Here is a 26,323-nt window from a genome sequence, read left to right on the forward strand (position 1 = left end):
TGAGAAGTTGTAGCTTCTGAGGCCCCCTGCCAGGCCTGGCCTCATTCCCATCCCTTCCCAGGTGAAGAGCAATGAGGAGGGCATGCGGCTGGTGGAAGATCTGGGCCACTACTTCCGCGATGTCCACCTTCTGTGGATGGGACCTTTCTATCCCATCCTGCGGCTTGTCCACCCTAACTTCACTGCCCCCCTGCTCCAGGCCACAGGTATCTCTCCCAGGAGCCCCCACCCCAGCTTCTCCCCTGCCCCTGCTCCCAGCCCTTCCCACTCCTGGACAGACCAGGTTGAGCAGGGGAATGGGCAGTATTGACAGAGACCTGCTGGGTAACTCTAGGCAGGTCCCTGGCTCTCTCTGGTTGCCAAAGACTTTTTCAGTTTTGAATGGTGGAAACTCAACATTGTTGGTCTACCATGTTGTATGTTCCAGGAGATGTCAGAGAGTGCTGGGGCAAGCGTGGTGTCCTTGGTCCCTGTAAAGGCATTTTGTAGAGTGCTGGGCTGTGCTTGGGCATTTAGCACATGTTAGACATGTAGGAGCCATGTCAAGGCATGCTGGGACATGTTGTGTCATGTTGGGGTGTGTCTAAGCACATAGGGTTGTGTCTTTGGGGTCTGCCTTTGCTCTACTCTGTGCTACAGCCTGGTCTGGTCCCCCCCACCTCCCCCTTCCTCCCTGTTCCTCTGTTCATTGTCCCATTCCAAGCTATACTGGGCTTGGAGGAGAAATGTAGACCCCTCCCTGGGAGCCTCCAGCCCCCACCAAAAGTCCTTCCCTCCCCCTCTCCATGTTCTATCTCTCATGTCAGCCACCATCATACCCAAGGATATGTTTTTCTACAGCGTCCTGAATCCCTGGCTGGGTGAGTAACTGTGAGTGAAGGGGGTGAGGACAACCTTGGGGGCCCAGGGGAAGGTGCTGCCCTTGCCCACTCCCCGTGGCTGCCTCTGCTAGGGGATGGGCTCCTGCTGAGTGCTGGTGACAAGTGGAGCCACCACCGACGCCTGCTGACACCTGCCTTCCACTTCGAGATTTTTGAAGCCGTGTATGAAGATTTTCACCAAGAGTGCAGACATCATGCACGTGAGTTTCTTGAACTCCGGGTCCCAGCTGGAGCCTTAGGAAAGGGGGAGTGGGCTTACACACATATGGTCTGGAATCCTGGCTCTGCTGGATGGCTTTGGGGGTCACTGATTTTCCTCTCCAAGCCTCAGTTTCCTCATCTGTAAAATCGGGATAATAATCCCTTCTTTTTTTTAAAAAAATATTTATTTATTTATTTATTTATTTATTTAATTTGGTTGCACCAGGTGGGCTCCTTAGTTGCGGCTCGCCAGCTCCTTAGTTGTGGCACAAGAACTCTTAGTTGCAGCGTGCATGTGGGATCTAGTTCCCTGACCAAGGATCGAACCCTGGCCCCCTGCATTGGAAGCACAGAGTCTTATCCATTGCGCCACCAGGGAAGTCCCAATAATCCCTTCTTAAAGAGTGATCAAGATGATGTAGTGCAATCATGTTCCTGGCACATAGTAGGTGCTCAGAAGGCTTTAGTTTCTAGTCTGCTTCATGGAAGCTCTGTAAATTCAGGACAGAAATGATGAAGATTGCGTAGTAGTTCTTTCTGCATTAGGTACCACCTTAAAACTCATGGACTCGAAAGAATTAGTGTTTATTGTCGTTCATGAGATGATGGGCCAGTTGAGTCATTCTTCTCATCCCGGCTGGAATTACTCACGTGTTCGTGGTCATGGATGGGTTCCGTAGACAGCTCTGCTGATCCAGGTTCAGCTTTGGCACATGTTTGGGGCTCGGCTAGCCGTCAGCTGGTTTAGGATGGCCTTGGTGGGACAATGGACTCCTGTATTTGTCTCTCATCTTCCAGTAGGCTAGCCTGGGCTTGACTGCATGGTGGAGGCTGGGCTCCAAGAGAATGAGCAGAAACATGCAGTACCTCTTGAGGCCTGGTGTCAGAACTAGCACACCATAGTTTCCACCTCCTGTTGACCAAAGCAAGTCCCAGCTCAGCTCAGATTCAAGAGAAACAGGTTCCACCTCCTAATGGAAGAGCTGAAAAATCTCACTGCAAAGAGTGAGGGTAAAGGGAAGGATAAAGAAATGCGGACATTTTTGCAATTATCTACCACTATGATGATGATGAAGATGATGATGGTAGTTAACAATTATTTAACACTTACTGTATATCAGAAATAGTGGGCCAAGTCCATGGCATGTGTTGTCTAATTTATTTTCACAATCTTATGAGGTAGAGATGATTGTCATTGCCATATTAAGGATGATGAAATGGAAGGTCAGAGAGGTTAGGGAACTTGCCGAAGATTGCTCATTAGTAAGTGAGTTGTGCGTGGTGGAGCAGGAATTCTAACTTGGTTTGTCCAACACCAAAGCAGGTCATCTTAACTGCTACTAAAATTTGACAGTGGAAAGGCCAAATGGAAAGCAATGAGGTGACCAAGGGCACACAGAACATAAGAGGCAGAGCTGGACCTTGAAACCAGGTCTCCTGACTACCAGCTGTGGGGTCTTCATGTCTTGATAGTAACAGCTTCCACTCCCACTCAAGCCTTGTCTTCCCTGGGGATAGGTGCTTGAGGCAGAGGACCAAGAGGCCGGGTCTGGGGGAGTCCATCCAGGTGGTTGAGATTGGGGAGGGGCTCAGGAGGGGGAAGTCTCAGCCCCAGCTCTGCCCTCTTCTTTGTCCAGGCCAAGTGGCAGCGCCTGGCTTCAGAGGGCAGCACTCATCTGGACATGTTTGAACACATCAGCCTCATGACCCTGGACAGTCTGCAGAAATGCGTCTTCAGTTTCGACAGCAATTGCCAGGAGTGAGTCTCAGCCCAGGGCCTGGGAACATGAGCCATAGACCCAAGGGAGTAGATGGGGGAGGGAGGACTGACCAGGGCAATCAGAAGGGCCTTCCTGGAGGAGGTGGGTCAGAGCTGTTGAAGGACAGGGAAGGGGAAAGAAAAGGAGCTATCCTTTCAGGTAGGTAGAAATGTTTGATAAAGGCCAGGGGGCTAGGATGAGCAGAACATGTGTAACAGTGAGGAGACGCCTTGGGTATGAGGCTGGAGGAGTGGGCAGGGTTATATCTTAAGGACATTCTGAAGTAGGACAAAGAGGATATGAACTTTATCCTGATGTTTCCAGGAAGCCACAGAAGGTCTTTGACCAGATGAGAGTTGTGATCAAAGCTGAGCTTGAACATCTGACTTGAGAGAAGACTGATTGTTGTGTAGACACAGGATGCAAGAAGACCACAGAGGGGAGGAAACTTGAGCTTGGTGGAGAAAATGTGGCAGATTTGGGGGAAACTGAGAAAGAAAAGCAGGTTCAGATGTTGTGTGGGAGAGCAGAGAGATGAGCATGATTCCCAAGCTCTGCTCTGAGATCTAGGACATGAGGCAGTTCACAGAGATGGGAGGCAGAGAGAGAAACATGATTGAAGGGCACTCTTTTCTGGATGGGATGTGGTCCTGGGTTACTGACTGGAAGTGCTCCTGCAGTATGAGATCACGAAGGGAGGCAACAGCTTAAAATATGTGAAGCCCAGAAACCAGGAGCTTCCTCCTATCAGGGTTCCCAAGACTTCCTATCAGGAAACAGAGTCTCTAAGAACAGATGGCCCACAGATATACAATACTGCTTCTTAAGGCTCTCTCTGATCTGACCCCGTAGGAAACCCAGCGAATATATTGCTGCCGTCTTGGAGCTCAGTGCCCTTGTGATGAAACGGACCGAGTAGATCTTCCTGCACATGGACCTCCTGTAATACCTCACCTGCGATGGGTAGCACTTCCATAGGGCCTGCGACCTGGTGCACGACTTCACAGAGGCTGTCATCAGGGAGCGGCATTGCACCCTCATTAGTCAGTGTTCCCAAGACTTCCTCAAGGCCAAGGCTAAGGTCGAGACTTTGGACTTCATTGATGTGCTCCTGCTGGCCAAGGTAGGCTTCTCTGGGATCTAAATTCAAGAGATAGACTGGACCTTGTTTTCAAATGTCAGGTCAAAGAACTTGGACTTGATCCAGAGAGTGCTAGGGAGTCATAGAGGGTGCTTGAGGAAGGGAGGGACAGGTCAGAGAGAAGTTTTAGATGTGACTGTGTAGAAGGCTGTCTGGAAGGAGTAAACAGGAGGCAGGAGACTAGGGAGGAGTCCTGTGGGGTGGACTCTGGAGATGAAGAGGGAAGAATCCTACTTGGATGATGGAGCTTCAGGGACTATCTCAGGTTAGGCTCAGGTGTCCCCAGAACTGGTGTGATTTGGGAGATCTTGCTTTCTCTCCAGGATGAAGATGGGAAAGAACTGTCAGATGAGGATATCCAAGCTGAGGCTGACACCTTCATGTTTGAAGGTGAGGGTCCCAGTGTGGGACTACAGAATAGGCAGGGGTCTCTTCATCCCAGGGACTTGGCAGGTGGGCCCTGGATCACCCCATCTTGCCCATCCTTCCCATCGTCTTTGTGGGGGTTGGTGGCGGAGGGGAGCTTAACATGGTGCTGTCCACCCTCTGGTGCTGAAGTAGCCCAGAGACCCAAGCCTGTCTGGCTGCCCCTCAGGCCATGACACCACAGCCAGTGGCCTCTCCTGGGTCCTGTACAACCTTGTAAAGTACCCAGAATACCAGGAGCGCTGCCAGCAGGAGGTACGAGAGCTCTTGAGGGACCGTGAGCCTAAAGAGATTGAATGGTGAGTGCAGGTCCTCATGGTCTGTTCCTGAACCCTTCTCATTGTCTCTGCTCCCCAGCTGGGATAGTGGAAATATCTTTTTGTTGATTCTGTCATTATTGCTTAGTGGGAATAGGAGCAGAGCCCAGAGGCAGGGTCTGATACCCAGTCTGAATAGCAGGTGAAAGTTTGTAGTCTTTTGGGACAGAAAGATCTGAGTGTCCACATTAATGCCCCCCTAACTTGCTATGTGACTTTAATAAAATCAGTTCCCTTATCTGAATACCATTTTTCTCCTCTATAAATTGGGGGTGGGGTGGGGAATCTCTCCCCTACAGTGCTATTTGGAGTATTGTGACAATATGTGTAGAACAGTTGCCACCCAATACATGTTCAGTATATGAAATACTTTTCCCCTCTCTGGCTTTTCTGCCTTTGGTCTTCCCCCAGAGACCCTCATTTCCCTTAATTTTTGCTCTTTTCTCTAATTCCCACTTAATAGTCTATTCCAGGGATTCACAAGAGATCTTTGGGGGTAAAAAAGTCATCCATCTTTTTGTTCAGTAAACATGTCTACACCGCCTGCCCTTTCCCAACTCAGTGTCTAGTCCCATTGGAGCCCTACATGGGCAAGGCTGGGGCACAGAGGAAAGGAGATGACGCTTGCTAGTAAAAAAGTGAATAAGAATTCACCACTCTGGGTGTGTGTAGTGGACAGTGCCCAAGCCAAGGGGATAGCTTGTGCAAAGGCCAGGATGGAAACATGCAGAAGTGAGCCTGGAATGTTTGGGAGGAAGTAAAAGTGGCTGGTTCCCTGTGAAATATGCAGTGTGATGATCAGAGGGGCCCCCAATAAGGCTGGAGCTAGTAATGGAAGCCCTTCTTGGAATGCTTTGGAAACCATGTTAAGAGTTTTCAAAGGTGTCAGTTCAAGTACTTTGGTGAGCCAATATTGGATAAAAGATAAAAATGGGCAGGGATGCTGCCATTAGGGGAGTGTCACATTGGGCAGAAATGGTCAGGCAGCAGTGGCCCACTGTGCTCAGTCATTGGCTGTGGGCTGCCCAGGAAAGTGTGGACTTGGCTTGAACGCTACAGCAGAGCCCAGAGACCCTATAGCTGGAGGCTATCAGCTAATAGCTCTCCTTGCAGCTGTACAGCAAGTTCTTTCTTGAAGGGAGATCCATGACTAAAGTAGGAGGGTAATGGGGAGCCATGGGAGATGCTTGAGCAGGGGATGGTCAGGTCAGATATGAGTATTAGAAATAACTCTTTGCAGCTACAGGGGCAAACTGGAGGGGATGAGCTCCAGTCTGGGGGTCCAGGGGTAGATTCTGGGCCAAGGACTGAAGGATGAAGAGGAAGTACTGGGCTGGACAAACGTTTTGGAAGTCGTGTCCTCGACTGCAAGGCTTTGCTCAGCACAGCAGTCCTGTGAGGTGGAAAAATGTTTTTGTGCTTCTCCCAACTTGAAAAAAAATTATGCACCTGGTTAAAATCCAAACAGCATGGAGGGGTTTACAATGAATATAAACCTCCCATCAACTCCCCCCACCAGCTTTACTGAGATATAATTGATGTATAGTATTATGTAAGTTTAAGGTGTACAACATGATGATTTGATATATGTATATATTGCAAAATGATTACAATAAGGGTAGTTAACACATCCATCACCTCACATAAGCCTCTGTCATATGCCAGTGTCCCAATCCCATCCCTTCCTTCAATGGTTTCCTGTGTCCTTCCAGACGTTTTTCAGTCTATCCCTACATTTATCTGTTCACAGTCTCTCTCACCTTTCTCATTCATTCTGTCTTGTCTCTCTATAACCGAGAGTATATACAGAGCATTCAGGCATGCACGTTGACAATATAACTTCAAGATCCTTTTTTTTTTAAGTTTTGGAAAATTAAATTTGAATTGCAAAGTCAATAATGAGAATAGGTTTTGTTTTTTTTTTGCACAAAATGAAACATCCTGCATAAGATTAAGTTATTACAGTTTAATATAAATACACATACACACACATTTGGTCACTTGTTCTTTTCACTCAATAATGTGCCTTAGAGCTCCTTCTCTCTGAGTGCTGCATAGCATTGCTTAAGCCAGGCAGCTTCTGCTGGGGACATTTATGTAAACATTTTCAATTAGAACAGATATTGCCAAATTGCCTTTTGGTGTCTCTGTACTGATTTACCCTGCATGGTGTGATAGGACTAGTTGATCCCTATATTCACCTTTTCCATAGTTGTATAGTATTCCACCATATGAATGTACCATAATTTATTTAAACATTCCCTCATCACTGGACATGTGTATAGTTTTCTAGCCTTTTGCTACAATAAACATGACGTAGTGAACATTCATTTTGCTTATATGTGTGGACATGTCTCTAGGACAAATTCCTAGAAGTGGTATTGCTGGATCAAAGACCATTTGAATTTTGCAATTTAATAGCTCTTGGCAAATTCACTCCTACAGATTTTGAGAGTGCTAATTTCCTTGTATCCTCACTGATAGTGTGCATTATAAAACTTAAAAATTTGCTTTCTGTTAGGTGAAATATAATACTTTGTTATTTTAGTGAACATCACTTTAAATATGGGTAAAGTTGAGCTCTGTTATCACATTTGACCAACCCTGCATATTTATTTTTCTGTGGAAGGTCAGTTTGCATAGTTTGCCCTTTTCACTTTGAGTTTTTTCCTTACTGACTCATAAGAACTTTTTATTTCTTTTTATTTTATTATTATATTTTTTTGGGCAGCGCGGCATGTGGGATCTTAGTTCCCCGACCAGAGATTGAACCCGTGCCCCCTGCATTGGAAGGGCAGAGTCTTAACCACTGGACCACCAGGGAAGTCCCTATAACAACTTTTTTAAAAAACTGAAGTATAGTTGATTTACAACGTTGTGCCAATCTCTGCTGTACAGCAAAGTGACTCAGTTTTACACATATATACATTCTTTTAAAAACATTTTCTATTATGCTTTATCCCAGGAGATTGGATACAGTTCCCTGTGCTATACAGTAGGACCTTGTTGTTTATCTAAGAACTTTTTAAATATAAAGAAAATTAGTCCTTTTCAGTTATGCAAGAATTTTTCCCCAGATCATCTTTTGACTTTATTTGGTTTTCGTTCATTTATTTGTAGTCAGATTTATTAATTTTTTTTTTTTGCAGCTTCTGTGTGTGTGTGTGTGTGTGTGTGTGTTTTTAAATCGTGCTAGGAAAAAGCCTTTCATACTCTAAGACTACAACATAAAACTCTTGGGAATTGCCTGGCGGTCCAGTGGTTAGGACTCCGAAATTTGGTGGTCCAGTGGTTAGGATTCTGTGCTTTCACTGTTGAGGGCCCGGGTGAGGGCCCAGGTTCAATCCCTGGTTGCGGAAATGAGACCCTGCAAGCCGCGAGGAGCAGCCAAAAAAAAAAAAAAAGTAAAACTCTTGCTTGTTTTCCTCTTCTGGATTAATTAATTTATTTAAAAATATATTATACAAAATTTATTTTTATTTATTTAATGTTGTTATTATTTTTATATTTAATCCTTTCCTCCATATAAAATCTATATTGGTATAAGTACTGAGGAAGGAATTTATATTTTTCTCCAGATGGCTAACTAATTGTCCCCAAAGAATTCTTTGTTAAACATCTTTATTGGAGTATAATTGCTTTACAATGTTGTGTTAGTTTCTGTTGTATAACAAAGTGAATCAGCTATATGTATACATATATCCCCATAACTCCTCCCTCTTGTGTCTCCCTCCCACGCTCCCTATCCCACCCCTCTAGGTGGTCACGAAGCACCGAGCTGATCTCCCTGTGCTATGCAGCTGCTTCCCACTAGCTATCTGTTTTACATTTGGTAGTGTATATATGTCCATGCCACTCTCTCACTTCGTCCCAGCTTACCCTTCCCCCTCCCTGTGTCCTCAAGTCCATTCTCTACGTCTGCGTCTTTATTCCTGTCCTGCCCCTAGGTTCTTCAGAATCTTTTTTTTTAATTTTTAGATTCCATATATATGTGTTAGTATACAGTATTTGTTTTCATCTTTCTGACTTACTTCACTCTGTATGACAGACTCTAGGTCCATCCACCTCACTACAAGTAACTCAATTTCATTTCTTTTTATGGCTGAGTAATATTCCATTGTATATATGTGCCACATCTTCTTTATGCATTCATCTGTGAGTGGACACTTAGGTTGCTTCCATGTCCTGGCTATTGTAAATAGAGCTGCAATGAACATTGTGGTACATGACTATCTTTGAATTATGGTTTTCTCGGGGTATATGCCTAGTAGTGGGATTGCTGGGTTGTATGGTAGTTCTAATTTTAGTGTTTTAAGGAACCTCCATACTGTTCTCCATAGTGGCTCTATCAATTTACATTCCCACCAACAGTGCAAGAGGGTTCCCTTTTCTCCACACCCTCTCCAGCGTTTATTGTTTGCAGATTTTTGATGATGGCCATTCTGACTGATGTGAGGTGATACCTCATTGTAGTTTTTTTTTTTTTTAAATTTTATTTATTTATTTATTTATGGCTGTGTTGGGTCTTCGTTTCTGTGCGAGGGCTTTCTCTAGTTGCGGCAAGTGGGGGCCACTCTTCATCGCGGTGCGCGGGCCTCTCACTATCGCGGCCTTTCTTGTTGCGGAGCACAGGCTCCAGACGCGCAGGCTCAGTAATGGTGGCTCACGGGCTTAGTTGCTCCACGGCATGTGGGATCTTCCCAGACCAGGGCTCGAACCCGTGTCCCCTGCACTGGCAGGCAGACTCTCAACCACTGCGCCACCAGGGAAGCCCATCATTGTAGTTTTGATTGGCATTTCTCTAATGATTAGTGATGTTGAGCATTCTTTCATGTGTTTGTTGGCAATCTGTTTATCATTTTTGGAGAAATGTCTATTTAGGTCTTCTGCCCATGTTTGGATTGGGTTGTTTGTTTTTTTGATATTGAGCTGCATGACCTGCTTGTACATTTTGGAGATTAATCCTTTGTCAGTTGCTTCCTTTGCAAAGATCTTCTCCCATTCTGAGGGCTGTCTTTTCATCTTGTTTATGGTTTCCTTTGCTGTGCAAAAGCTGTTAAGTTTCATTAGGTACCATTTGTTTATTTTAGTGTTTATTTCCATTTCTTTAGGAGGTGGGTCAAAAAGGATTTTGCTATGATTTATGTCACGGAGTGTTCCGCCTATGTTTTCGTCTAAGAGTTTTATAGTGTCCACCCTTACATTTAGGTCTTTAGTCCATTTTGAGTTTATTTTTGTGTATGGTGTTAGGGAGTGTTCTAATTTCATTCTTTTACATGTAGCTGTCCAGTCTTCTCAGCACCAGTTATTAAAGAGGCTGTCTTTTCTTCATTGTATCTTCTTGCCTCCTTTATCAAAGATAAGGTGACCATATGTGCGTGGCTTTATCTCTGGGCTTTCTATTCTGTTCCATTGATCTATATTTCCGTTTTTGTGCTGGTACCATACTGTCTTGATTACTGTAGCTTTGTAGTATAGTCTGAAGCCAGGGCGACTGATTCCTCCAACTCCGTTTTTGTTTCTCAAGATTGCTTTGGCTATTCGGGGTCTTTTGTGTTTCCATACAAATTGTGAAATGTTTTGTTCTAGTTCTGTGAAAAATGCCATTGGTAGCTTGATCGGGATTGCATTGAATCTGTAGATTGCTCTGGGTAGTATAGTCATTTTCACAATGTTGATTCTTCCAATCCAAGAACATGGTATATCTCTCCATCTGTTTGTAACATCTTTAATTTCTTTCATCAGTGTCTTATAGTTTTCACCATACAGGTCTTTTGTCTCCTTAGGTAGGTTTATTCCTAGGTATTTTATTCTTTTTGTTGCAATGGTAAATGAGAGTGTTTCCTTAATTTCTCTTTCAGATTTTTCAACTTTAGTGTATAGGAATGCAAGAGATTTCTGTGCATTAATTTTGTATCTTGCTACTTTATCAAATTCATTGATTAGCTCTAGTAGTTTTCTGGTAGCATCTTTAGGATTCTCTAGGTATAGTATCATGTCATCTGCCAAGAGTGACAGTTTTACTTCTTCTTTTCTGATTTGGATTCCTTTTGTTTCTTTTTCCTCTCTGATTGCTTTGGCTAAAACTTCCAAAACTATGTTGAATAACAGTGGTGAGAGTGGAGAACCTTGTCTTGTTCCTGATCTTAGTGGAAATGGTTTCAGTTTTTCACCATTGAGAACAATGTTGGCTGTGGGTTTGTCATATATGGCCTTTATTATGTTGAGGAAAGTTCCCTCTGTGCCTACTTTCTGGAGAGTTTTTATCATAAATGGGTGTTGAATTTTGTCAAAAGCTTTTCCTGAATCTATTGAGATGATCATATGGTTTTTTCCTTTCAACTTGTTAATATGGATTATCACGGTGATTGATTTGCATATAATGAAGAATCCTTGCATTTCTGGGATAAACCCCACTCGACCATGGTGTATGATCCTTTTAATGTGCTGTTGGATTCTGTTTGCTAGTATTTTGTCGAATATTTTTGCCTCTGTGTTCATCAGTGATATTGGCCTGTAGTTTTCTTTTTTTGTGACGTCTTTGTCTGGTTTTGGTGTCAGGGTGATGGTGGCCTTGTAGAATGAGTTTGGGAGTGTTCCTCCCGCTGTTATATTTTGGAAGAGTTTGAGAAGGATAGGTGTTAGCTCTTCTCTAAATGTTTGATAGAATTCACCTGTGAAGCCATCTGGTCCTGGGCTTTTGTTTGTTGGAAGTTTTAAAATCACAGTTTCAATTTCAGTGCTTGTGATTGGTCTGTATATATTTTCTCTTTCTTCCTAGTTGAGTCTTGGAAGGCTGTGCTTTTCTAAAAATTTGGCCATTTCTCCCAAGTTGTCCATTTAATTGGCGCATAGTTGCTTGTAGTAATCTCTCATGATCTTTTGTATTTCTGCATGTCAGTTGTTACTTCTCCTTTTTCATTTCTAATTCTATTGATTTGAGTCTTCTCCCTTTTTTTCTTGATGAGTCTGGCTAATGGTTTATCAGTTTTGTTTATCTTCTCAAAGAACCAGCTTTTAGTTTTATTGATCTTTGCTATCATTTCCTTCACTTCTTTTTCATTTATTTCTGATCTGATCTTTATGATTTCTTTCCTTCTGCTAACTTTGTTTTTTTTTTTTTTCTGTTCTTCTTTCTCTAATTGCTTTAGGTCTAAGGTTAGGTTGTCTATTTGAGATGTTTCTTTTTCTTGAGGTAGGATTGCATTGCTCTAAACTTCCCTCTTAGAACTGCTTTTGCTGCATCCCATAGGTTTTGGGTCGTCATGTTTTCATTGTTATTTATTTCTAGGTATTTTTTGATTTCCTCTTTGATTTGTTCAGTGATCTCTTGATTATTTAGTAGCATATTGTTTAGCCTCCATGGGTTTGTATTTTTTACAGATTTTTTCCTGTAATTGAAATCTAGTCTCATAGCATTGTGGTCGGAAAAGATACTTGGTATGATTTCAATTTTCTTAAATTTACCAAGGCTTGATTTGTGACCCAAGATATGATTTATCCTGGAGAATGTTCCATGAGCACTTGAGAAGAAAGTGTATTCTGTTGTTTTTGGATGGAATGTCCTATACATATCAATTAAGTCTATCTGGTTTAAAGTGTCATTTAAAGCTTGTGTTTCCTTATTTATTTTCATTTTGGATGATCTGTCCATTGGTGAAAGTGGGGTGTTAAAGTCCCCTACTATGATTGTGTTACTGTCGATTTCTCCTTTTGTGGCTGTTAGTATTTGCCTTATGTATTGAGGTGCTCCTACGTTGGGTGCATAAATATTTACAATTGTTATATTTTCTTCTTGTATTAATCCCTTGATCATTATGTAGTGTCCTTATTTGTCTCTTGTAATAGTCTTTATTTTAAAGTCTATTTTTTCTGATATGAGTATTGCTACTCCAGCTTTCTTTTGATTTCCACTTACATGGAATATCTTTTTCCATCCCCTCACTTTCAGTATGTATGTGTCCCTAGGTGTGAAGTGGGTCTCTTGTAGACAGCATATATACGGGTCTGGTTTTTGTATCCATTCAGCCAGTCTATGTCTTTTTGTTGGAGCATTAAATCCATTTACATTTAAGGTAATTATTGATATGTATGTTCCTATTACCATTTTCTTGATTGTTTTGGGTTTGTTTTTGTAGGTCTTTTCCTTCTCTTGTGTTTCCTGCCTAGAGAAGTTCCTTTGTCCTTTGTTGTAAAGCTGGTTTGGTGGTGCTGAATTCTCTGCGGTGGAGCCACAGAGGAGAGTGCAGCAATAAGGGTGCGGAGGGCAAAGCGGAGAGATTCCCACACAGAGGATCAGTGCTGACCAGCACTCACCAGCCTGAGAAGCTAGTCTGCTCACTAGCCCGGGCAGGTGGGGGCTGGGAGCTGAGGCTCGGGTTTCAGAGGTCAGATCCCAGGGAGAGGACTGGGGTTGGCTGTGTGAACACAGCCTGAAAGGGGCTAGTACCTCACAGCTAGCCTGGAGGGAATCCGGGAAAAAGTCTGGACCTACCTAGGAGGCAAGAGACCATTGTTTCACAGTGCATGAGGAGAGGGAATTCCTTCCCTGTCTGCCCACAGAAGGCAGAGCACCGCCTAAACGAGCTCCACAGACTGGTGCGAACTGTGGCTATCAGCTCAGACACCAAAGACGGGTATGAAACGCTAACACTGCTGCTGCAGCCACCAAGAATCCTGTGTGCAAGCACAGGTCACATTCACATGTGCCCTGCTCCCTGCCCCCCACCCTGGGAGCCTGTGCAGCCTGCCACTGCCAGGGTCCGGTGATTCAGGGACAAGTTCCTGGGAGAACACACGGCGCACCTCAGGCTGTTGCAACGTCATGCCAGCCTCTGCCACAGCAGGCTCATCCGGCATTCCAATGAAAACTACTGTACCACTCCCTGCCCTGCCCCACCCCACTCTGGCATGAGTGAGCCAGAGCCCCCTAATCAGCTGCTACTTTAACCCCGCCCTCTCTGGGCGGGAACAGAAGCCTGAGGGCAACATACATGCAGAGGTGGGGCCAAAACCATAGCTGAATCCCAGGAGCTGTACAAACAAAGAAGAGAAAGGGAAATTTCTCCGTGCACCCTCAGGAGCAGCAGATTAAATCCCCACAATCAACTTGAGGTACCCTGCATCTGTGGAATACCTGAATAGACAACGAATCAACCCAAAATTGAGGCAGTGGTCTCTGGAAGCAACTGTAGCCTTGGGGTTTGCTGCCTGCGACTGACTTGTTTCTGATTTTTATGTATATCTTAGTATAGTTTTTAGTGCTTGTTATCACTGGTGGATATGTTTATTGGTTTGGTTGCTCTCTTCTTTGTTTTTATTAATTTTTTATTTTAATAACTTTTTATTTTAAAATTATTTTATACTACTTTTAAAATTATTTTTCTTTCTTTCTTTTTTTCCTCCCTTTTCTTCTGAGCTGTGTGGTTGACCAGGTCTTGGTGCTCCGGCCTGGTGTCAGGCCTGAGCCTCTGAGGTGGAAGAGCCGAGTTCAGGACTTTGGACCACCAGAGACCTCCCAGCCCCACGTAATATCAATCAGCAAGAGCTCTCCCAGAGACCTTCGTCTCAATGTTAAGACCCAGCTCCACCCAACGGCCAGCAAGCTCCAGTGCTAGACGCCACATGCCAAACTGCTAGCAAGGCAGAACACAACGCCACCCATTAGCAGAGAGGCTGCCTAAAATCATAATAAGTTCACAGACACCCCAAAACACACCACCAGACACAGCCTTGCCCACCAGAAAGACAAGATCCAGCCCCACCCACCAGAACACAGGCACCAGTCCCCTCCACCAGGAAGCCTACACAAGCCACTGAACCAACCTCACCCACTGGGGGCAGACACCAAAAACAACAGGAACTACGAACCTGCAGCCTGCATAAAGGAGACCCCAAACACAGTAAGTTAAGAAAAATGAGAAGACAGAGAAATATGCAGCAGATGAAGGAGCAGGGTAAAACCCACCAGACCAAACAAATGAAGAGGAAATACGCAGTCTACCTGAAAAAGAATTCAAAGTAATGATAGTAAAGATGATCCAAAATCTTGAAAATAAAATGGAGAAAATATAAGAAACGTTTAACAAGGACCTAGAAGAAATAAAGAGCAAATAAACGATGATGAACAACACAATAAATGAAATTAAAAATTCTCTAGAAGGAATCAATATCAGAATAACTGAGGCAGAAGAATGGATAAATGACCTGGAAGATAAAATAGTGGAAATAACTACCACAGAGGAGAATAAAGAAAAAAGAATGAAAGGAATTGAGGACAGTCTCAGAGACCTCTGGGACAACATTAAATGCAACAGCATTCAAATGTTAAGGGTCCCAGAAGAAGAAGAGAAAAAGAAAGGGACTGAGAAAATATTTGAAGAGATTAGAGTTGAAAACTTCCCTAACATGGGAAAGGAAATAGTTAGTCAAGTCCCGGAAACGCAGAGAGTCCCATACAGGATAAATCCAAGGAAAAACATGCCAAGACACATATTAAACAAACTATAAAAAATTAAATACAAAGAAAAAAATTAAAATCAGCAAGGGAAAAGCAAGAAATAACATACAAGGGAATCCCCATAAGGTTAACAGCTGATCTTTCAGCAGAAACTCTGCAAGCCAGAAGGGAGCCGCAGGACATATTTACAGTGATGAAAGGGAAAAACCTACAACTAAGATTACTCTACCCAACAAGGATCTCATTCAGATTCAATGGAGAAATTAAAACCTTTACAGAAAAACAAACGTTAAGAGAATACAGCACCACAAAACCAGTTTTACCACAAATGCTTAAGGAACTTCTCTAGACAGGAAACACAAGAGAATGAAAAGACCTGCAAAAACAAACAGAAACAGTTAAGAAAATGGTAATAGGAATATACATAGCAATAATTACCTTAAATGTAAATGGATTAAATGCTCCAACTAAAAGACATGGACTGGCTGAATGGCTACAAAACAAGATCTGTATATATGCTGTCTACAAGAGAGCCACTTCAGAGCTAGGTACACACACAGACTGAAAGTGAGTAGATGGAAAAAGTTATTCCATGTAAATGGAAATCAAAAGAAAGCTGGAGTAGCAATTCTCATATCAGAAAAAATAGACTTTAAAATAAAGACTATTACAAGGCACAAAGAAGGACACTACATAATGATCAAGGGATCAATCCAAGAAGAAGATATAATAATTGTAAATATTTGTGCACCCACCATTGAAGCACTTCAACACATAAGGCAAATGCTAACAGCCATAAAAGGGGAAATCGAAAGTAACACAATCATACTAGGGGACTTTAACACCGCACTTTCACCAGTGGACAGATCATCCAAAATGAAAATAAATAAGGAAACACAAGCTTTAAAAGACACTTTAAACCAGATAGACTTAATTAATATGTATAGGATATTCCATCCAAATACAACAGAATACACTTTCTTCTCAACTGCTCATGGAACATTCTCCAGGATAGATCATATCTTGGGTCACAAATCAAGCCTTGGTAAATTTAAGAAAGTTGAAATTGTATCAAGTATCTTTTCTGACTGCAACTCTTTGAGAGTAGATATCAATTATAGGAGAAAATCTGTAAAAAATACAAACACATGGAGGCTAAACAACACACTACTAACTAATCAAGAGATTGCTGAAGAAATCAAAGAGGAAATAAAAAAATACCTAGAAACAAATGACAATGAAAAGACAACAACCGAAAACCTATGGGATGCAACAAGAGCAGTGGTAAGAGGGAAGTTTATTTATTTATTTATTTATTTATGGCTGTGTTGGGTCTTCGTTTCTGTGCGAGGGCTTTCTCTAGTTGCGGCAAGTGGGGGCCACTCTTCATCGCGGTGCGTGGGCCTCTCACTATCACGGCCTCTCTTGTTGCGGAGCACAGGCTCCAGACGCACAGGCTCAGTAGTTGTGGCTCACGGGCCCAGTTGCTCCACGGCAGGTGGGATCTTCCCAGACCAGGGCTCGAACCCATGTCTCCTGCATTGGCAGGCAGATTCTCAACCACTGTGCCACCAGAGAAGCCCAAGAGGGAAGTTTATAGCAATACAATCCTACCTCAAGAAACAAGAAACATCTCAAATAAACAACCTAACCTTACACCGAAACCAATTAGAGAAAGAAGAACAAAAAACCCCCAAAGTTAGCAGAAGGAAAGAAATCATAAAGATCAGATCAGAAATAAATGAAAAAGAAATGAAGGATACAATAGCAAAGATCAATAAAACTAAAAGCTGGTTCTTTGAGAAGATAAAGAAAATTGATCAACCATTAGCGAGACTCATCAAGAAAAAACGGGAGAAGACTCGAACCAATAGAGTTAGAAATGAAAAAGGAAAAGTTACAATGAACACTGCAGAAATATAAAGCATCATAAGAGACTACTACAAGCAACTCTATGCCAATAAAATGGACAACCTGGAAGAAATGGACAAATTCTTAGAAAAGCACAACCTTCTGAGACTGAACCAGGAAGTAATAGAAAATATGAACAGACCAATCACAAGCACTGAAATTAAATCTGTGATTAAAAATCTTCCAACAAACAAAAGCTCAGGACCAGATGGCTTCACAGGTGAATTCTATCAAACATTTCGAGAGGAGCTAACACCTATCCTTCTCAAACTCTTCCAAAATATAGCAGAGGGAGGAACACTCCCAAACTCATTCTATGAGGCCAACATCACCCTGATACCAAAACAAGACAAAGATGTTACAAAAAAAGAAAACTACAGGCCAATATCACTGATGAACACAGATACAAAATCCTCCACAAAATACTAGCAAACAGAATCCAACAGCACATTACATGAATCATACACCATCATCGAGTGGGGTTTATCCCAGCAATGCAAGGATTCTTCAATATATGCAAATCAATCAATGTGATACACCATATTAACAAATTGAAGGAGAAAAACCATATGATCTCTCAATAGATGCACAAAAAGCTTTTGACAAAATTCAACACCCATTTATGATAAAAACCCTGCAGAAAGTAGGCATAGAGGGAACTTACCTCAACATAATAAAGGCCATATATGACAAACCCACAGCCAATATCATCCTCAATGGTGAAAAATTGAAACCATTTCCACTAAGATCAGGAACAGGACAAGGTTGCCCACTCTCACCACTATTATTCAACATAGTTTTGGAAATTTTAGCCACAGCAATCTGAGAAGAAAAAGAAACAAAAGGAATCCAAATCAGAAAAGAAAAAATAAAACTGTCACTGTTCACAGATGACATGATACTGTACCTAGAGAATCCTAAAGATGTTACCAGAAAACTACTAGTGCTAATCAATGAATTTGGTAAAGTAGCAGGATACAAAATTAATGCACAGAAATCTCTTGCATTCCTATACACTAATAATGAAAAATCAGTAATAGAAATTAAGGAAACACTCCCATTTACCACTGCAAGAAAAAGAATAAAATACCTAGGAACAAACCTACCTAAGGAGACAAAAGACCGTATGTAGAAAATTATAAGACACTGATGAAAGAAATTAAAGATGATACAAACTGATGGAGAGATATACCATGTTCTTGGATTGGAAGAATCAACATTGTGAAAATGACTATACTACCCAGAGCAATCTACAGATTCAATGCAATCCCTATCAAACTACCAATGGCATTTTTCATAGAACTAGAACAAAAAATTGCACAATTTGTATGGAAACACAAAACACCCCAAACAGCCAAAGCAACCTTGAGAAAGAAAAATGGAGTTGGAGGAATCATTCTCCCTGACTTCAGGCTATACTACAAAGTTACAGTAATCAAGACAGTATGGTACTGGCACTAAAACAGAAATATAGATTAATGGAACAGGATAGAAAGCCCAGAGATAAACTGACGCACATATGGTCACCTTATTTTTGATAAAGGAGGCAAAAATATACAATGGAGAAAAGGCAGCCTCTTCAATAAGTGGTGCTGGGAAAACTGGACAGCTACATGTAAAAGAATGAAATTGGAACACTCCCTAACACCATACACAAAAATAAACTCAAAATGGATTAAAGACCTAAATGTAAGGCCAGACACTATAAAACTCTTAGAGGAAAACATAGGCAGCACACTCTATGACATAAATCACAGCAAGATCCTTTTGACCCACCCCTTAGAGAAATGGAAATAAAAGGAAAAATAAACAAATGGGACCTAATGAAACTTAAAAGCTTTTGCACAGGAAAGGAAAACATAAACAAGAGGAAAGACAGCCCTCAGAATGGCAGAAAATCTTTGCAAACGAATCAACTGACAAAGGATTAATCTCTGAAATACAAGCAGCTCAGGCAGCTCAATATCAAAAAAAAAAAAAAAAACCCAATCCAAAAATGTGCAGAAAACCTAAACAGACATTTCTCCAAAGAAGATATACAGGTTGCCAACAAACACATGAAAGGATGCTCAACATCACTAATCTTTAGAGAAATGCAAATCAAAACTACAATGAGGTATCAACTCACATCAGTCAGAATGGCCATCATCAAAAATCTAGAAACAATAAATGCTGGAGAGGGTGTGGAGAAAAGGGAACCCTCTTGCACTGTTGGTGGGAATATAAATTGATACAGCCACTATGGAGAACAGTATGGAATTTCCTTAAAAAACTAAAAATAGAACTACCATACAACTCAGCAATCCCACTACTGGGCATATACCCTGAGAAAACCATAATACAAAAAGAGTCATGTACCACAGTGTTCATTGCAGCTCTATTTACAATAGCCAGGACATGGAAGCAACCTAAGTGTCCATCGACAGATGAATGGATAAAGAAGATGTGGCACATATATACAATGGAATATTACTCAGCCATAAAAAGAAATGAAATTGAGTTATTTGTAGTGAGGTGCATAGACCTAGAGTCTGTCATACAGAGCAAAGTAAGTCAGAAAGAGAAAAAAAATACCATATGCTAACACATATATATGGAATATATATTTAAAAAAATGGTCATGAAGAACCCAGGGTCAGGACAGGAACAAAGATATAGACCTACTAGAAAAATGGACTTGAGGACACGGGAAGGGGGAAGGGTAAGCTGGGACAAAGTGAGATAGTGGCATGGACATATATACACTGCCAAATGTAAAACCAGTAGCTAGTGGGAAGCAGCTGCATAGCACAGGGAGATCAGCTCGGTGCTTTGTGACCACCTAGAGGGGTGGGATAAGGAGGGTGGGAGGGAGGGAGGGAGACGCAAGAGGCAAGAGATATGGGGATATATGTATATGTATAACTGATTCACTTTGTTATAAAGCAGAAACTAACACACCATTGTAAAGCAATTATACTGCAATAAAGATGTTAAAAAAAAAGGAAAAAAAAAAAGAGTCATATACCACAATGTTCATTACAACTCTAATTACAATAACCAGGATATGGAAGCAACCTAAGTGTCCATCATCAGATGAATGGATAAAGAAAATGTGGCACATATATACAATGGAATATTACTCAGCCATAAACGGAAATGAAATTGAGTTATTTGTAGTGAGGTGGATGGACCTAGAGTCTGTCATACAGCGTGAAGTAAGTCAGAAAGAGAAAAACAAATACCATATGCTAGCACATATATATGGAATATTAAAAAAAAATGTTTCTGATTACCCTAGGGGCAGGACAGGAATAGAGACGCAGAAGTAGAGAATGGACTTGAGGACACGGGGAGGGGGAATGGTAAGCTGGGACGAAGTGAGAGAGTAGCATTGACATATATACACTACCAAATGTAAAATATATTGTTAGTGGGAAGCAGCTGCATAGCACAGGGAGATCAGCTCGGTGCTTTGTGACCACCTAGAGGGGTGGGATAGGGAGGGCGGTAGGGAGACGCAAGTGGGAGGGGATATGGGGATATATGTATACATATAGCTGATTCACTTTGTTATACAACTGAAACTAACACAACATTGTAAAGCAATTATACTGTAATAAAGATGTTAAAAAATAATAAAATGGAAAGAAATGAAAATAAAAATTCTATTTTAGGACTTCCTTGGTGGTCCAGTGGTTAAGACTATGCGCTTCCACTGCAGGGGGCACGGGTTTGATCCATGGTCAGTGAACTAAGTTCCGCATACAGCATTGTGTGGCCAGAAAAAGAAAAATGCTATTTTATTGACTAACTAGCACATGGAAATATGCTCTGCATCATTAGTCATTAGGGAAATGAAAGTCAGTGCCAAAATGTGATACTTCACAACCACCAGGATGGCAAGAATATAAAAAATAGAAGATAAGTGTTGGTGAAGATGTGGGGTAATTGCAATCCTCATACATTGCTGTTAGGAATGTAAAATGGTACATCCACTATGGAAAACAGCCTGGTGTTTCCTCAATAAATTAAACCTACAATTACCATATGACCCAGACATCCCATGCCTAGATATGTAACCAAAAGAACTGAAAACAGGTATTCAAACAGAAACTTCTACGTGACTCTTCATAGTGGCACTATCTATAATTGCCGAAAGTTGGATATTTGGGAAATAATTCAAATATCCATTTACAGATGAATGAGTAAATGAAATGAGGTATAGCCATAATAAGGAATATCACTGGGTCATAAAAATGAATGAAGCACTGATACATGCTACAACATGAATGAACTTTGAAAACATTATGCTAAGTGAAAGGAGCTGGACACAAAAGGTCACATATTGTATGATTCCCTTTATATGAAATGTGCAGAATGGGTAAATTCATAGAGATAGATCCCGGAGCTCGAAGGTGGAGGGGGAAATAGAGAGTGACTGCTAATAGGTAGGAAGTTTACTTTTCAGGTGATGAAAATATCTTGGAACTAGATAGAAGTGGTCACAACATTGTGAATGTACTAGATACATGGAATTGAACACTTTATAATGGTCAAAATGGTGAATTTTATGTTATTGAATTTTTACCTCAAGAAAAAAATGCTATTTTATCATACATTTTTCTTGTTAATCTGGATTTCTCCTATAATAATATATTGTTAACACCCTTCCACAACATACAATCATCATCTTGGGGGGTCTTTAAAATCTTTAAGTGTTACGTATTCAAGCCACTCTTTATTTTTGTAAATGGCAGTATGTTATAAAATAATATAGTTTGTCTCATTTTGCAAGAATTCTCTTTAGGCACGTTGATAGCTTGAGATATCACAACCAATTACATATTGAGTTACTCTTAATCACGTAACTTTTGGTGTAGAAATTTCATTTTTATAGCAACAGATACACATATTCATGTAAGATGTGGGTGTGGTTAAACACTTTTCACACAGCATGTAAGGCTTGATGACTCAACAGACACTGATGCTTTTGGTCCTATTAACAGAAGTAGACCACTGGAAGGGAGAAGGTGATGACACTTCAGCTCCCCCAGGTAAACACTGATTTCATCCTCACACCGATCTTATGGATTGGAGAGATTAACTCACTTGCTCAAGGTCACTCGGTTGATGAGTGGCAGAGTGGGGGTAAGTTTGGTCAGCTTGGCTTCAGCGGTCATGCCTAACCTTCCAAGGAAGTGATTTTCAAGGTGTGTCTCAGCCCCAGGTGCGTCAGATCACCTGGAGAACCCCTGCAGGCTTACAAGATGAGACTCTTGGATGAGTAGTGCCTAAGTTTTTAAATGTAATATTTCTGACAGGGAATACATTCACTCATGTAGAAAATAAGATGCTCAGTGAAAAATATTGGTCCTCCATATGTCCTTTGTTGGATCCCAGGCCAGAAGGTGGTGGGTCATTGCTGGCCTGCGCTCAGTGGCTCCACCCGCAGCCAAAGTCCGCCCTCTGTGCGCAGGATCAGCTCCGGCGTCTTGCGTGGCTCCTCCTCATCAGGCAGGACAGGCAGCAGCGTGAGCGCCAGGACCACCTTCATCTCAGTCATGGCGAATGTCTGCCCAATGCGGTTCCTGTGGACAGGACTGGGGGCTCTGACTGCGTCCAGGACCATCATCCCGGCACCATCTCGCCCGGAATCTGGCCCACAACCCCCATCCCGCCTGAGAGATAGAGAAGGCTAATCGTGCCTGGGACACCCACATGGGCTTGCATGTCTTCTGACCCTGGCCGGACTCCAGTTCTGAACTCAGGCTAGCAAACAAGGAAACGGGGCTCTCAGTACACTGCAGACTCCTCCTTGGGCCCATCCCCATTCCACAAAGCCTTACCCATAATCTGCGGGGAGGGGAAGGAAGGAAGGAAAGCCAGAACTCTGACCGTCTTCAATTTTCCCCCTTCCCTGCCCCCACAATCACGCCTGGAATCTCAGTCCCAGACCACAGCCCCACCACCCCATCCCCACCTCAGATGACTGCTGCCCTCACCTGGGCCCCGCAGAGAAGGGAATAAAAGCCAGAGGTGACCTCACTTTGATGTTTTCTGGGTCAAAGCAGAAGGGGTCATAGACCTGGGGGCGAGACAAGACAGGACTACTGGGTGGGATCCCCCAGGACGTCCATCCTTGGAGAGGCAGATGTGTGTATAATGGGGGGAGGTGATGTCTGCTTTGCTAAGCCAGAACCCTGTGCCCTCCCCTAGAGCCCTCGAGAGGAGTGGACTAGGATGAGGGAGGTGGGGGGGAGGAGGCAGCACCTCAGGGTCTGGCCACACTGATGGGTTGTGATGGGTCCCAAAAATACTGATGAGGCAGATAACACTTGTGGGAGAGGAGGGGACAGTCAGGACTAGGTTGTCCCCGTCTGATTGGGCCCCTCTTTCTGACCAGGAACCTCCTCCCCTAGTCATTGTGGGCACTTTCAGAGATGACCTGGCCATCTGGAAGCACAACGTCCTGCGTACAATGGCGGGAGATGACTGTGACGGGGGGGGTGGTGGTGCAACCGCAGACTCTCCTTGATGCACATGGTCAGGAAGGGCAACTGGGCCAGATCGTCCCTAAGGAATCCCTATGACAATTATCCAGAGAGCAAAAAGAGAGACACTCGCCCCGCCTCCCGCCCTCCTGCTGCCCCATAAGATCCTCTCTGCCTATAACAAAATCACAGATGGATCAAATAGCTCCAAACTCATTGTGTTGTATATAATAAATATGTACAGCTTTTTCTGTGTCCATCATACCTCAATAAAATGGTTCTTAAAAAGAAAGAAAAGCTGGGGACTTCTCTGGTGGTCCAGCTGTTAAGACTCTGCACCCCTAATGCAGGGGGCCTGGGTTCGATCCCTGGCCAGGGAACTAGATTCTGCAAGCCACAACTAAGAACCTGTATGCTGCAACTAAAAAAAAAAAAAAAATTCCTCATGCCGCAACTAAAGATCCCACACATGGCAAAGAAGATCCTGCATGCTGCAACTAAGACCTGGTGCAGCTGAATAAATAAATAATTTTTAAAAAAAGAAAGAAAGAAAGAGAGAGAGAGAGAAAGGGGGGGTGGAGAGGAAGAAAGAAAGAAAAAGAGAAAGAAAGAAAGGAAAGCAATATCAGAGAAGTACCAGACAAAATTTAGCCAGATATTTTTAGAAGCTTTTCTGAGCAAAACAACAGCCAACCACAAAAATATTTACAAATTTGTATAAATATAAAACATTCTTTATGGCAAGACCACAAAATTAAAAGGCAAATGAGTAAGAAACAAAAGAAGCAGATTCAATGTTTACCCTTATTTATTACTGCACTAGAGATACTAGCTAATGCAATTAGAGGAGAAAAAAGGAGAGTAATGCCATTTGAAATGTGGGGGTAAATGTGTCATTTTTGGCAAATAGTGATTTTTTCAACATCTTTGTTAGAGTAGAATTACTTTACAATGTTGTGTTAGTTTCTGCTGTATAACAAAGTGAATCAGCTACACATATACATATATCCCCATATCTCCTCCCACTTGCATCTCCCTCCCACCCTCCCTATCCCACCCCTCTAGGTGGTCACAAAGCACCAAACTGATCTCCCTGTGCTATGCAGCTGCTTCCCACTAGCTATCTATTTTACATTTGGTAGTGTATATATGTCCATATATACACTACCACTCTCTCACTTCATCCCAGCTTACCCTTCTCCTTCCCCGTGCATGTCCTCAAGTCCATTCTCCACGTCTGCACCTTTATTCCTGTCCTGCTCCTAGGGTCATCAGAATCATTTTTGTAAAATTTTAGATTCCATATATATGTGTTAGCATACAATATTTGTTTTTCTCTTTCTGACTTAACTTCACTCTGTATGACAGACTCTAGGTCCATCCACCTCACTATAAATAACTCAATTTCGTTTCTTTTTATGGCTGAGTAATATTCCATTGTATATATGTGCCACATCTTCTTTATCCATTCATCTGTTGATGGACACTTAGGTTGTTTCCATGTCCTGGCTATTGTAAATAGAACTGCAATGAACATTGTGGTACATGACTCTTTTTGAATTATGGTTTTCTCAGGGTATATGCCCAGTAATGGAATTGCTGGGTCGTATGGTAGGTCTATTTTTAGTTTTTTAAGGAACCTCCATACTGTTCTCCATAGGGGCTGTATCAATTTACATTCCCACCAACAGTGCAAGAGGGTTCCCTTTTCTCCACACCCTCTCCAGCATTTATTGTTTGTAGATTTTTTGATGATGGCTATTCTGACTGGTGTGAGATGATATCTCATTGTAGTTTTGATTTGCATTTCTCTAATGATTAATGATGTTGAGCATTCTTTCATGTGTTTGTTGGCAATCTGTATATCTTCTTTGGAGAAATGTCTATTTAGGTCTTCTGCCCATTTTTGGTTTGGGTTGTTTGTTTTTTTGCTATTGAGCTGCATGAGCTCCTTGTAAATTTTGGAGATTAATCCTTTGTCAGTTGCTTCATTTGCAAATATTTTCTCCCATTCTGAGGGTTGTCTTTTGGTCTTGTTTATGGTTTCCTTTGCGGTGCAAAAGCTTTTACGTTTCATTAGGTCATATTTGTTTATTTTTCTTTTTATTTCCATTTCTCTAGGAGGTGGGTCAAAAAGGATCGTGCTGTGATTTATGTCACAGAGTTTTCTGCCTCTGTTTTCCTCTAAGAGTTTGATGGTGTCTGGCCTTACATTTAGGTCTTTAATCCATTTTGAGTTTATTTTTGTGTATAGTGTTAGGGAGCATTCTAATTTCATTCTTTTACATGTAGCTGTCCAGTTTTCCCGGCACCACTTATTGAAGAAGCTGTCTTTTCTCCACTGTATATTCTTGCCTCCTTTGTCAAAGATAAGGTGACCATATGTGTGTGGGTTTATCTCTGGGCTTTCTATCCTGTTCCATTGATCTATATTTCTGTTTTTGTGCCTTTACCATACTGTCTTGATTACTGTAACTTTGTAGTATATTCTGAAGTCAGGGAGACTGATTCCTCCAACTCCGTTTTTCTTTCTCAAGATTGCTTTGGTTGTTTGGAGTCTTTTCTGTTTCCATACAAATTGTGAAATTTTTTGTTCTAGTTCTATGAAAAATGCCAGTGGTAGTTTGATAAGGATTGCATTGAATCTGTAGATTGCTTTGGATAGTAGAGTCATTTTCACAATGTTGATTCTTCCAATCCAAGAACATAGTATACCTCTCCATCTGTTTGTAACATCTTTAATTTCTTTCATCA

The 26,323-nt window shown here is 42.1% G+C and overlaps 1 protein-coding gene and 1 pseudogene across 2 annotated transcripts in view; one reads left to right on the top strand and one right to left on the bottom strand.

Annotated features, from left to right (window-relative positions):
- Window positions 1–8,136, top strand: part of LOC309657044 (cytochrome P450 4F6-like) — an 8,723-nt pseudogene extending 587 nt beyond the window's left edge. The window contains exons 2-8 of the transcript XR_014268295.1: window positions 62–283; window positions 596–860; window positions 953–1,081; window positions 2,720–2,841; window positions 3,695–3,965; window positions 4,307–4,373; window positions 4,579–8,136. The product of XR_014268295.1 is annotated as a cytochrome P450 4F6-like (transcript). The remainder of the gene's footprint in view (window positions 1–61; window positions 284–595; window positions 861–952; window positions 1,082–2,719; window positions 2,842–3,694; window positions 3,966–4,306; window positions 4,374–4,578) is intronic.
- Window positions 1–26,323, bottom strand: part of PGLYRP2 (peptidoglycan recognition protein 2) — a 360,132-nt gene that overhangs the window by 66,930 nt on the left and 266,879 nt on the right. The gene's annotated exons all lie outside the window — the stretch shown is intronic.

Source organism: Balaenoptera physalus (genome assembly GCF_965194825.1).
Source record: "Balaenoptera physalus genome assembly, chromosome: 3".
In the NCBI taxonomy this organism is placed as follows: Eukaryota; Metazoa; Chordata; class Mammalia; order Artiodactyla; family Balaenopteridae; genus Balaenoptera; species Balaenoptera physalus.